We start from the raw sequence: 13,243 nt of genomic DNA on the forward strand, positions 1-13,243 counted from the left end.
AGTTACAGTCTGATATATCCTCCTAGTCTGCAATTTGAATGCCTCTGGTGATCTCTGCAACAGACACGAAGATTGTCTTTATATGAGCTATTGTGGTGATTTCTTTGAAGTCTATATCAAGTTGTCCCACTTTAGCTTCTGTGGCCTTGGAAAAAGGGCCGGTTTTTTAAAAAATGTATTTTTTTTTTATTATTATTGATTTCAGAGAGGAAGGGAGAGGGAGAGAGATAGAAACATCAATGACTAGAGAGAATTATTGATCAGCTGCCACCAGCACGCCCCCTACAGGAGATTGAGCCTGCAACCCTGGGAATCAAACAGTGATGTCCTGGTTCATAGATTGACGCTCAACCACTGAGCCACATGGGCAAGCAGGTTTTTTGTGTTTTTTTGAGACTGTTTATTTTCTGTCTGCCTTATTTCCATTTTGTTTAATAGTTTGTGGATGAACAGCTTAAGACCACTCAGTGGTTGTTCCTATGTGGTCAGTGGCCTGAACAGTGGGGGTTGCAGAGTGGCAGGCTGAGTGCTCTAGTCTTCAGTAGGGAATTGCAGGACAGGCACAGGGGGCACCTGCACCTTCAGACAGCCTGAGACCTCAGGCTGAATAGCAGTGAACTCCGGAGCTAGAGCAGTCCATTCACCCTGAAATTCCTTCATGGTCACAGCCTTTTCAGCAGTGGCCTGCTCTTCTTTTTCAATCTCTTCAGCATCTCTGTAGAAGTAGAGACAGACATGACCTTCCCGTGGGTGTTCACGGGAGATGGCGCTGCATGTGCACAGAATTTCCCAGGCCAGCATTCACCACATCAGGCCTCCTTGAATGAGCCTCCTTTAGATGTGAGGGTTGGCAGTGTCCACACAGCACAGAGGAAGAGTCTGTGCTACATGGAGCAATGGCAGGAAGATTAATGTAAGACATCTGTGTGAGAGGCTGGTACTCAGCCCTGGGATCAGTGGCCACCAGAAATCTCAGCTCCCAGAAGGCTGCCTGGATCTGGTCATGAAGGTTCCAGGAGTGAGGTGGCCAACAGTGAGAGTGGCTCCAGTGGTAACAGCAAACCTCAGTACAGCTCACTGGTCAGTGTTCCTGGACGATATGACACTGACATCAGCAGGGTTTTCAGTGGCAACAATGGCACAAGCTGCCAACAGAAGCTTCTTCCATGTTTCTTCAGATTTATGAGGTAGACGCCATCACTGTTCCTGTTGAAGATTTACTGCTCCATTTTTTTTCAAGTCAGGTTGGTGCCACCTACGTGGATTCTTGTTGCAAGGAATTTGAGGAAATACTCATCCTTCACTTTCAGTACTTCGGACATTGTGCAAGTTTCCCTTTAAGTTACTTGGGAACTGAGAACAATGCCCAATGGGCCCCTCTCTGGGCAGCACAGTAGGCAGGGGAACAGGCAGTTTTAGTTCTCAATGATTCCAAGTCAATGGATGGAAAAATGTAAATGTTAGTTGAAGGGTTGCAGACAAATGCTTAAGAAAACTAGAAAAATTCAGAAAATAGTCCAGTCTGAAGGTAGGATTAAAAACACACATTCAAAAAACCCTCAAGCTAATGAACAGCACTGTAATATCCACAATGGTATAATACAGTTTCTATTGAAACAATTTTCTCTCTAAGATGACACACATTTTTATCAAAGATAGCCAAATTAAGACCATTTCCAATAAGCTTGGCCTGATTATTTGTATAAGTCCAGCAAGAATAGTAATTGTGTAGGCTCCTTTAAATCTGCTTTGCTGGAATTTTTCATAAGGAGTCTTTAGATTGAACTTAAAAAAGCCTCGAGCTTAGGAACCCAAGCCGCATACTTGCCATCAGACTTAGCCCACAATACCCATGGGGTTAATTCCTCTCTTCTCGAGGTCCCCAATGTATTTTGAGGTCTTTCTTTGCATATCCCAGGAAGCAACCTTCATTCCTTTCCTGGAAAGACTGCTTTAAACCATGTAATCAAGGTACCATGCTGTTTTCCCAAGGGGCTTTTATTGGCTTCCAAAGTCAAACTTAATTCCTTAATACTTTCTGGTCATATATGAGCCTATGCTTGTCTCTCTCAAATATGGCATTCCAGTCAAAGCCTTATAAGATTACTATTTTCCAATTGTGTCCTGTTATACAAGGAACAGATTCTTATGGAACTTACGCAAACAAACATATTACCATGAAAATAAAAATACTCATTGAGAGTTTGGAGGGATCAAATTGAAAGAGACAGACAAAAATTAATGTTTTAATACTACTAACGAAGGTGTACAGAACAAAAAGTCTTGTATCTGGAAGACAAAAGATTTTAAAAATCAGAAATATATCAAATAAGAGTCATAAAATTATAACCCTTCTCATCAGTTCATTCAGTCCTGTGTAATTAAAGTTATTCTGCTTGGATCTAGTTATTCCATTAGTTCTCTTGATGTTGCCTGATAATTAAGGGTATTAGGGTCAGTGATAATTCCAAAAAATTCCCAGGCTGTCTATCAAGGCTTGTTTGGTTTACTCAGTGAAATGTGTGACTTAATCACTAGAGATTTTGGGAGATATACTCCAAGTGGGAAACATTTTCTAACAGTTTCTTTGCCATTGTGAGGGCATCAGATCTGTGGCAGGAGAAAACTTGAATTCATACCAAAAAAAAAAAAAAATACACATAACATCAAGGACATATTGATAACCCAAACTAAGTGTCAGTTAGATGAAGTTCAGCCCAAATGTACTAAAGTGGATGAAAAAAACCCAGAAACTGAAAAAGTTCCAGGGAGCTGGGAAGAACTAAGCAGCAGCCGTCTTGGGTTCCCATAGCCCGGACTATTCATTTGTTTTATAACCATTGTTTACCAATCTTAATTCCTCTGATTCAGGAGCATTCTGTTGCCAAGTCATAGGACATAAGGATGACAAAAGTCAGGGCTCATTTTTGCAAAACCAGAACGGATTTTATCCATATGTACCATAATCTGACACTTGGGTTCGGTTGCTTTCATGTATCCTTCAATTTTGATGACAGACATCTTATGTCAGGACATCTCAGATTTCCAGCAACTTCACATATATTTCTGGAACATTTATATCATCATACACAAATAGAGCATAAAGTAGGCTCAATGTTATTTTTTATTTGGCGATGCTTCCCATGTAATTTCATACACCCAAACAAGTTGTATTAGTTTAATATTTTTCTTTTGTAATGGGAGACAACTAATCTTTTGAGGTGTTCTGTGGTCCTTTCTGGAAAACCCCAAAGTCATTCCCAGGTCAAGATTCTTATTTGTAATTTAAATTTTGAAAAGTCTGTCTAAATATATCAAGAGGTTTGGACATTTGATTAAATAGGATCATAAGTTATTATGAAGTCACACTTCATTACCCATTTAACCAAAGTGGCAATAAAAGAGTTCAAAGAAATCAGAGAAGTTTGCATAATTGCTAGCAAAACTTTATTTCTTACTATTGAGAAGATTCAATTTCCTTAAGTAATCAAGGACCTGATTAAGACAACATAAAACAAAATCACATAAAACATAAAACACAGAATCTTTTCTTTCTAGTAATTAAACTTTTCACAGTATCAATAGCAGACCAATAGTCCTGTTAGCAGAGAGAGAAAACCAGACTAAGTTTGCATCAGCTTACTTTTGATATTTAAGTTCAGTTAATTAAAATTTCCTCTCCCAAGATTCCTTTTCCAGGGCTCTCTACTACTTTCCTTTTTACATTCAGATTTTTGTCTTTTTTCCCCCTCTTTCTCATTCTGAAGCAACCAGTCTTATTTTAGGACAAAATTAAATTTTTTCTTCCTCAAAAATACATCATTATTTTTCATACCCTTTTTTGTTAAGCCAAAACATATCCCATTTTTCTTATATACACAGTTGTTTTCCTTGATATTAGTTTTTATAGTTTTAATTACATATATTTAAATTCTTGAACTTTAAAATAACTTAATTAATGAAAACTAAGAAGTAAGCAATTGCAAACTCTCTGTTAGATTGCTACATTTATGAACACATATTGTTATAGGTATATGGTTTGTGTGCCAGATGCTTCTAAAGAAAGACCAATTTTCAATACATCAAAGTTTGGAGTAAGGAAAAGCTTACTAACCAAGAAGGCCAAGCTTGAAAAGATAGGAGATCTAATTCTCAAATCCAGCTTAAGAGAGTTCAAAATTCAGGCGTCTTATATATCAAGAGAAGAGAGAATCCATGAGGTGAAAAGATGGTGGAGACTGTAGACAGCCATCTGAGAGAAGGAACATTTCACTCTTGTTGCAATATCATAATTTCTAGAAATACATATTTCCTCATAGCACACCTTTTTAAAATGGGGCACAAGACATGTTCTCTAATAGACAAACATCTTTCTCTATAATAAGAAGCAGAAAGTAGATGAACTTAGGTTCAGTAGTTAATGTTTCATTATTTTATCTCATTTGGAAGTAGCTGAGACATCCATGAATATCCATTTAATTTTTCTAGCAAAACTTTAGTTTCAAAGAGATTTAGGAAACCAAATTTTAAAATAAATTTCACTTTTCAATTATAGTTGCTGTGCAATATTGTATTAGTTTCAGGTGTACAATACAGTGATTAGACATTTATATAATTTATGAAGTGACTACCCTGAAAAATCAAGTAGCCACCTGGCACCATGTATAGTTATTACAATATTGTTGACTACAATCTTAAGGCTAAACTTTACATCCCTGTGACTATTTTGTAACTACCAACCTGTAGTTCTTAAGCCCTTCACCTTTTTTACCCAGTTCCCCAATCTTCTTCCATCTGGCAACCATCAATTTGTTCTCTGTATCTATGAGTTTGTTTTGATTGTTTGTTTGTTTTCTTTTTCAGATTCCACGTATAAGCTTATGATATTTGTCTTTCTCTAACTTATTTCACTCAGCACAATATCCTCTAGGTCAGCGGTTCCCAACTTTTTTGGGGGCATGCCCCACCTAAGCATCTCTAAAATCCTGATGCCCACCTCCTGTGACATATATTTCTTATTATTCAAAAAGTGAACTCCTATTTACATGGAAGAAGCCTAAAAGGTCAATAACTTGTTCTAAACAAGTTCCCAAAGAACTTGGCATCCATGAAAGAAAAATAAAAGAACAAAAGGACAGTTGAAGTAATGAGGAAGAAATCACTAAGAAATTGTTAAAAATAATAATATGAAGTGATATGAAAAAATACAAAATAAAGTTTTAAAACATATAATAGAGAACTGAAATGTATAAATATGTCACAATCTATATTTATAAACTGTATATGAGGCCCTTAGAACCATAAGAAATGCAAAAATTCACTGTTAATAGCTCATTCTCAAATTGCTCCCCTTAAAAATCAAATTGCCCCCCTGTGGGCCATATGCCCCACGTTGGGAACCACTGCTCTAAGTCTATTCATGTTCTCTCACATGGCAAGCTTTCATCTTTTTGTATGCTCAAATAATATTCTATTGTATATATGTACCACAGTTTTATCCATTTGTCTATTGATGGATACTTAGATTGCTTCCATATCTTGACTATCCTATCTAATAATAGACAAAGATGCAAATTGACCATGCCTTTGCTACACCCATCATTGGCTAATCAGAGCGATATGCAAATTAACCACCAACAAAGATGGCGGCTAATTTGCATATGTAGGCACCAAGCGATGGAGTGAAGCCCACCGCGCCGGCCCTGCCCCCGGGGCCTGAGCGGCGAGCAAAGAACAAAGCCTGCTGCGCCGGCCCTGCCCGGCGAAGAGTGAAGGCCTGGGTTCTGGGCGCCAGAGGAAAACCGGTGCCAGCAGCCAGGGTAAGGGGCACCCGAGGAGCCCCAGACTGCGAGAGGGCACAGGCCGGCCTGAGGCACCCATCCCAGTGCACAAATTTTTGTGCACCGGGCCTCTAGTCTATATATATAAAAGACTAATATGCAAAGTGTCCCCTTGGGAGTTCGACTGGGCCACCGGGAGTTTGATTGCTCGCTATGACGTGTGTTGACCACTTGGGGGAGGCGTGAAATAGAGGAAGGCCCCTGTCGGCAGTCAGAAGGCCCTGATCGCTGGCTAGGCCTAAGGACCCTACCTGTGCATGAATTTCATGCACCAGGCCTGTAGTTGTAAATAATACTGCAATGAACATTTGGATACATATGCCTGTTCAAATTAGAGTTTTGGGTTCTTTTGGATAAATACCCAGATGTGGAATTCCTGGCTCCTTTTTTATCTCATGTTATAGTCTTTTTTTTTTTTTTTTAAGTCTATTTTGTCTTGTATAAGTATTACTACTCAGCTTTTTTTGTTTTTCATGAAATATTTTTTTCTATCTCTTTATTTTGTGAAGTGAGTCTCCTGTAGACAACATATGTATGGGCCTTGTTTTCTTATCCATTCAGCCACCCTGTTCTTTTGATTGGAGCATTTAATCTATTTGTATTTAAAGTAACAGTTGATAAATATGTATTTATTGCCATTTTATTACTCATATTTTTTTCTTCATATTAAAGAAGAAGATCCTTTAACATATCTTGTAAGAGTGGTTTGGTGGTGATGAACTCCTTTAGATTTTTCTTGTCTGGGAAGCTCTTTATCTGTCCATTAATTATAAGTGATAGATTTGATGGGTAGAGTACTCCTGGTTGTAGATTCTTGCTTTTCATCACTTTGAATATTTTATGCCAATCCCTTCTGACCTGAAATGTTTCTGTTGAGAAATCAGTGGAAAGTCTTATGGGAGTTCCTTTGTAGGTAACTAACTGCTTTTCTTTTTCTGCTTTGGAGATTCTCTCTTTATCTTTAACATGTGGCATTTAACCTTTGGGTTCATCTTGTTTGAGATTCTGCACTTCTTTGACTTGTGTGTCTATTTCCTTCACCAAATTAGGGAACTTTTCTGTAATTAGTTTTTTCAAATAAAAGTTCAATTTCTTGCTCTCTATCTTCTTCTTCTAGCACCCATGACATGAATGTTGGTATGCGCAATGTTGGCCCAGAGCCTCGTTAAACTATTCTTGTTTTTGGATACCTTTTTCTTTTTGTTGCTCTGATTGGGTATTTTTTGCTTCCCTATATTCCAAATTGCTGATTTGATACTCTGCTTCATCTAATCTACTGTTGACTTATTTTTGTGTATTCTTCATTTCAGTTATAGTATTCTTCACTTCTGACTGGTTCTTTTTTACATTTTCTATCTCCATTTTATGTTTCCTATCTCTTGCCATGTTGATCTATTCCAATCCTAAATTCTTTGAGCATCCTTATAACTAGTGTTTTGAACTCTGCGTCTGATAGATTACTTGTCTCCATTTTGTTTAGTTCTTTTTCTGGAGTTTTGTCCTGTTCTTCCTTTGGGACATGTTTCTTTGTCTTTTCATTTTGGCAGCCTTCCTGTTTGTGTTAGATAATGCTTCTATGTCTCCTGGTCTTGGTAGAGTGGCTTTATGTAGTAGGTATCCTGTAGGGCCCAGTGGTGCAGCCTTCTTGGTCTCCTGAGTGGGGTATTCCAGGTGTGCCCCCCAAGTGGGCTACATGCACCCTCCTGTTGTAGTTGAGCCTTGATTGCTGTTGGCATGTCAATGGGGGTGGGGAGGTTGGTCCCCAGGCTACAAGAACTAGCTGGGACGACAGCAGAAAAGTAGGGCCCCACTCCACACAGGAAGGCTTACTTTAGCAGGTCTCTGGTGCCTACTGAGTATGCCCCCACTCACAATTTGTTTTTGGAGATGGTTGGGTGGTGATTCTGTGTGGTTTAAAGCTGTCCACTGGGATGCTGGCCCTCGGGACTCCTGGAAGGTACAGGCCAAGGTCAGCCCCTGCCTGTGCCCTGCCTAAGACAACCTGCATGAGCTACAAAGCAATCTGCAGATGCTTGCCACTTGTGCCGGGCTTGGAGGTGCCAGAGAAGGCCAACCTGAGCGCCAAGGCTGGCTGCTGCTAGTGCTGGGCCTAGTGCCACTTAGCAAGAGGCGTGGGGCATACTGAGGCCAGATGCTGTGTGTTTGGGGTTTGTGGACCTTTGTGTGAGCCAAGACAGGCCATTTATATGGAGATGCCACTGGAAGCGGCTTGAGTGGGCCTGCAAGTTGGCTGGGCAGGGTCTCAGGAAATCACCAAGATGAGGTGAACAATGTTAGCCAGATTGATAGAGACTCAGATATGGTGCCCACCTGGGTGAGGGCTCAGCAAACATACAATGGCTTCTGCCAGCACTTCTGTCTGAGAGAAAGCTGCCCCTCAACTTTGAACTGCTGCCTAGTGCTGCACCTCAGAGTGAGTTTGAATAATTCCATGTGTGAGCCCTTTAAAAGGAACAACTGGGACCCAAGCAGCCCTCTGTCTCACTCAGTCATAATCTCTGCTGGTTTTCAGAGCCAGAAGTCATGGGGACTTCTTTTTCTGGCACTGGGAACCTAGGCTGGGAAGCCTGGTGTGGGGCTGGGACTCCTTGCTCCTCAGGTAAGACCTCAGTTGAGATATCCCTCATGATTTTTAACTGCCTCACATGTGTGTGGGTCTTGCCCATTCTGCATCTCTGCCCCTCTTACCAGTCTTGATGTGGCTGCTTCTTAGTTGTCGGACTTCTTTCTGTTCAGCTAGACTTGAGGTGGTTTCCAGTGACGGTTGTTCTGTAGTTTAGCTGTAATTTTGAGGTGGTAACGGGAGGAGGTGAGTATCATGTTTACTTACTTTGCCAACTTGACCAGATTCTAAGAAGCCTTTTTTAACAATATGATTATCACAAAAAAGTTCACCTAAAAAGAAGTCTTTTATCCTATTTATTTAATTTACTTGTTCCTAACACTGAAGTTTAGATTGCTGATGAAAATTTCATCATACCAAGTTGCTTTTCTTACGTACAAATTTTGCAACAGAAATAAGATGAACATATTTGACTAATAAACCCAGGTAGAATAAAATGTTATTTAATGCTGATGCTTCTAAAGATATGCCCATTTAACCAAACCAAACTCAAACCAGTTTTATTATCAACTATTTTTCAGCTCACGTGATTCTGAAAAGCATTCAGGTTAGTTTCTGTTTATAGTTTTGAAAATTCTCATATATGCACTTTTTGTTTTAGTTGATTTAATAGAGTTCCTTTAAAAATAAATAAACAAAACCATTCAGAGGCTGAAAATACCATATAACACATATGAACATAGACATACACATACAGATCTTTTAACTGTATTACAGTTATCATAATCAAAATTCACTAATTGAAAAAAAATAGCTGGGATAAGTTAAATTGATCTTCTCAGATGGCTAAGATTTTCTTTCTTTTAATAAGAATTACTTCCCTGAAATTTGCATTTTAAAAGACGGCATAGATAAGTGTTCTTAGAAAAGACCAGATATTTAGTTAGATCTTTAAAGGTACAGGCAAAGAGATGCAAACTCTTCCTAGAAAGACTTTGGTTTCATAAATCCAATATTTGTAAGCCTTTTGAGATGAATAGGGGAGGTTAGGAGAAAGTAAAAAAAATTAGTGGGCTTTGAATTGTTTCTGGAGCCATACCTCAGGCCCTATAAAGACTTTATTAGTAAAATAAGAACTATTGTTTTTAATACTTCAAGACGTGGGTTGCTACCTAAGTGGTGTCAAAGAACTGAGTCCACCCACTCATTGTTGGAAGGATTTTTTTCTTCTTCTGGTACATTTCTTATCAGACTCCAGCATCCCTCTCCAATTTGGCCAAATTTATGATAAAAAAAGTTATTAAATCCTTTCAAATATCTTGTCATGTTTTAGCTGGGACAAACAGTAAATATTTCTGGCAATATTAGCCAGTTCTATGGATCCAAGAGGACACAAAGGTTACTACATTCTAGTCTTTCCTTCTGATAGCCAAAATAAAGAACTGACAGCCTTCATATCCCAGTTACCCAGTGAGACAATTTTTATTTTCACAATATAATCAGGTAAAAGGGATGCAACCAATTATGTTGACATAACTTTTTTAAAAAAACATAAAACCTGTTTAAACAATACAATTTTTATAATTTTATCATCTTACATTTCCATATTCTTTTAACATAACTGTAGCCTGAGTCAGGACTTTGGTTTTGGTACCACAGTTCAGGAATTCCCATATCAAGGAGTTCTGGGAATTTCTCTTTTATCTTCTGATCATTCTACCACGCTTGAGTAAAAAGGCTGTAAGTCCCCAATGAGGGATCAAGCCAAGGGACTCTGCCTGGTATCAATCTTTAACTGGATTTAACCCAGCTAGACTTAAATCTAGTGATTGCTGGTCAGGTTTCTCATGGTCATAGCTCCCTTACAGTCTTTTAAATTTTCTACATACTGAAAAAATTTCGTTCATATTGGGGTCCTTTAGTTTGGAGGGGCCAAAATGGGATCAAGTTGGCTTATTTAGCCTTCGTGCTCTAAACCTTTGATTTTAACCCTATCAATGTCTGTTTTACTTAGCTCAATATTTTTAATTGGCACATTCCTCACAATAGCCATTTTACTTTTAGATTATAATTTCCTTGAGGAATGACAGTAGTTTGGTAGGACCCCTAGCCATAAATGGAGTTTAGCCCGTATTTCTATCTAGTCATATTTTAAATTTTCCCATCTGACAGATACCAAGTCAAGTTTTTAGGACACATAATTTTAGGCTGTCTTTTAGTAAGATTTTACCATTCTTTTTCTTTCATTTTTCTTCTTAAGTGCAAGACAATTGTACTTCCAATGTCCTGATTTTTACAATATCTGCAAATGTCTAAGTGCAAATGGGAAGGGGTCTGAGAGGACTTTGATTTTGCTTCTAATTTCTGTCCTTCCATGTGATTAAGAGAATCTTAAAGACTAGCTATTATAAAAAAGAGAGCTCTCTAAGAAAAATATTTATTTATTTCTTTTTAATTTAGAATTTTTTCCAATTAAAAGGATCCATCATCTGGCCTTGGTGGTAGTATCTATAGCAATTTAAAACCAAAACTATGGATGCAAGAGGCATCCCCAAAGGAGAGTGGGAAAAGATGCACAAGAAAGTTATTCACAGAGTTAGCCTAGGAAAGAGAGGAAGCCCTGTCTTTAAATAGCTGTTCCCAAACACATGGAATCACGCGCTTTCCCCACTTGAACATGAGGTTTAAGATTCCCAAAGATTAGATTCACAGCTAAATTGGCTGCCCACCAGATGCATATGCATCACCCAACTGGTGTAGATAATAGACCATCTCTGGAAAGAACAAGATAGATACAGAAAACTCCTTTGAGTGCTTTTCATGTCTGGAGAGAGCAAGGTGCACTTTGGCAAGTGCACCCTCTGGATGGTAGAGGCCAGAGAAAACGTTCATAAGGCCAACATCGCAGGGCATATGTATAAGAAGACAAAAGAAAAAGCAGAGACAGAGAAAAACAAAACCCATGAGTTCTCATTCCAAGTAACCAACAGTTGCTAGCCTAAGAGACTAGTTTCACAAATATTTTCTCCTGCCAATCTAAATTTGAAAGACAGAAAAAGATTCTCACCACTTTTGTTTCCACCAGATCCTGCAGACAGAGATCTGGGGGTGTGCTGGTATAGTTAAGAATCCTTAGCTTCTTCCGGCTTGAGTCAGATGCCCAGCATCTCCTCATCAGGATTCCAGCCAGTGAGTTTATTCTGCTCACAGGAGGATCATGGAAATGGTGCTAATTTCTTATATCCATGGCTGTTAGTGAATGATAGAGGCCCATGAGATGTACTTTTCTTTATCAACTCTGTGCTGGGAAAAAGTGTTTTGCATGAACATAGAAAACTTCGGAATGTTCTTTCTCAGAACTTGCGCCGCCCCCCCCCCCCCCCCTCCTCCTCCCTGCCCAAGTTCCATATAACCATTTTCTCCTAGGTGTGAGTTATTTTTGGATTCAAATGTTCTTATGCTATTTAAAAAGATCTCTAACTGACTTTGCACCCCAGGAAAGATTGGAGAAGAGGGACTGATTTCTCAGGGGCATTCTTTTTTTCCCATGCTGGGTAAATTCACAATTTTCTTGGGGAAAGAATTCAACTCATTACAATTGATGAGGTAAAAATTTAAGATCTTCTTTTAGCTCCATTAATATTTAATTGACTATGTCACTTCAATGTCAGAAATATAATAAATAAGTTATAGAAATAGATATTTGGATTATTTTAGGCAAAGTACATTTAAAGTATTATTCAAACAACTTAGCAATTCCTGCTAAGAGTACCAAATGATGATCTAGTATTATGTGGTTGTCAAAGCCACAAGTCTATTGTCAATATAGACCCCTTACATGTAATTCATCACTTAAATCTTATCCATTTTATCTCCCACATATTCCTTGTATATGTCCCTTTCTCTCTGGTCTCACTGCTACTGCTCTAATTCAAGCTCTTATCTTTTTTACATTTATTTTGACATAATTTCAGATATTAAAACATTGCAAAATAGTAGAACTCACATGTATCCTTCATGCAAATTCCCCAAATGTTACCATTTTATCACATTTCATTTTTTCATTGCTTTCTCTCTATGTATTTTTCCTGATCTATTTGAGAGCAGATCTGAGACATCTTTACCCTCCCTAATACCTCATATTATATTTTCTAAAAACAAGGACTTTTTATTACATAACCACAGTACAAGAATCAAAAATTGGGAAAGTAACATTGATATAATACTATCATCTGATTTAAAGACCTAATTCAGATTTCACCAGTTGCCGCGACCTTTGCAGCAGGGTTCAGGATCTGAAGGAGGGGCTGACTCACAAATGAAAATGCTATACAGGAAATATGAATTTAGAAGGCATTGGGGGCCAGGTGGAGTCTCTTTCTTGAAGAGACACACAGACTTCTGGCCTGGTCAGCCTTTTATTTACTTGAATATGCATTTGCCCTTTAGCAATGCATTACAGGCATATCAAAGGTAAAATTTGGTAAACAGTAAAAGGATTATCAGGTTAGGGAATTGCTTTGAGCCACCACTATCTCAACTCGGAACAATTGTGCTTAGCGTCAGCCCTGCTAATGCCCAAAGTCCATAGGCCTTCTGCGTTCCTTGGTGCACTCTCGTGACAGTATCGGCAAGTGGTGGCTTCCCACAACCAGTATGTCCCATATATCCTTGCAGCAGAAGAAAATCCTGTATCATGCACTGTATTCAGTTGTCATGTCTCTTTAGCCCCCTTTGACCAGGATCAAGTCCTTAGACTTTCTTTGTTTCTTATGACATTGACATTTTTGAGCTGGTCAATTATTTTGTAGACTGTCCC

At 38.6% G+C, this 13,243-nt stretch overlaps 1 pseudogene; it reads right to left on the reverse strand.

Annotated features, from left to right (window-relative positions):
* Positions 1-454: 454 nt before the first annotated feature.
* On the reverse strand, positions 455-1,322 carry LOC139005324 (small ribosomal subunit protein uS2-like; annotated as a pseudogene).
* Between the last annotated feature and the right edge of the window lie 11,921 nt (positions 1,323-13,243).

The sequence above is a fragment of the Myotis yumanensis genome, unplaced genomic scaffold (genome assembly GCF_028538775.1).
Source record: "Myotis yumanensis isolate MYYU_CA2020_CCGP unplaced genomic scaffold, mMyoYum1.0.hap1 SCAF_3, whole genome shotgun sequence".
In the NCBI taxonomy this organism is placed as follows: Eukaryota; Metazoa; Chordata; class Mammalia; order Chiroptera; family Vespertilionidae; genus Myotis; species Myotis yumanensis.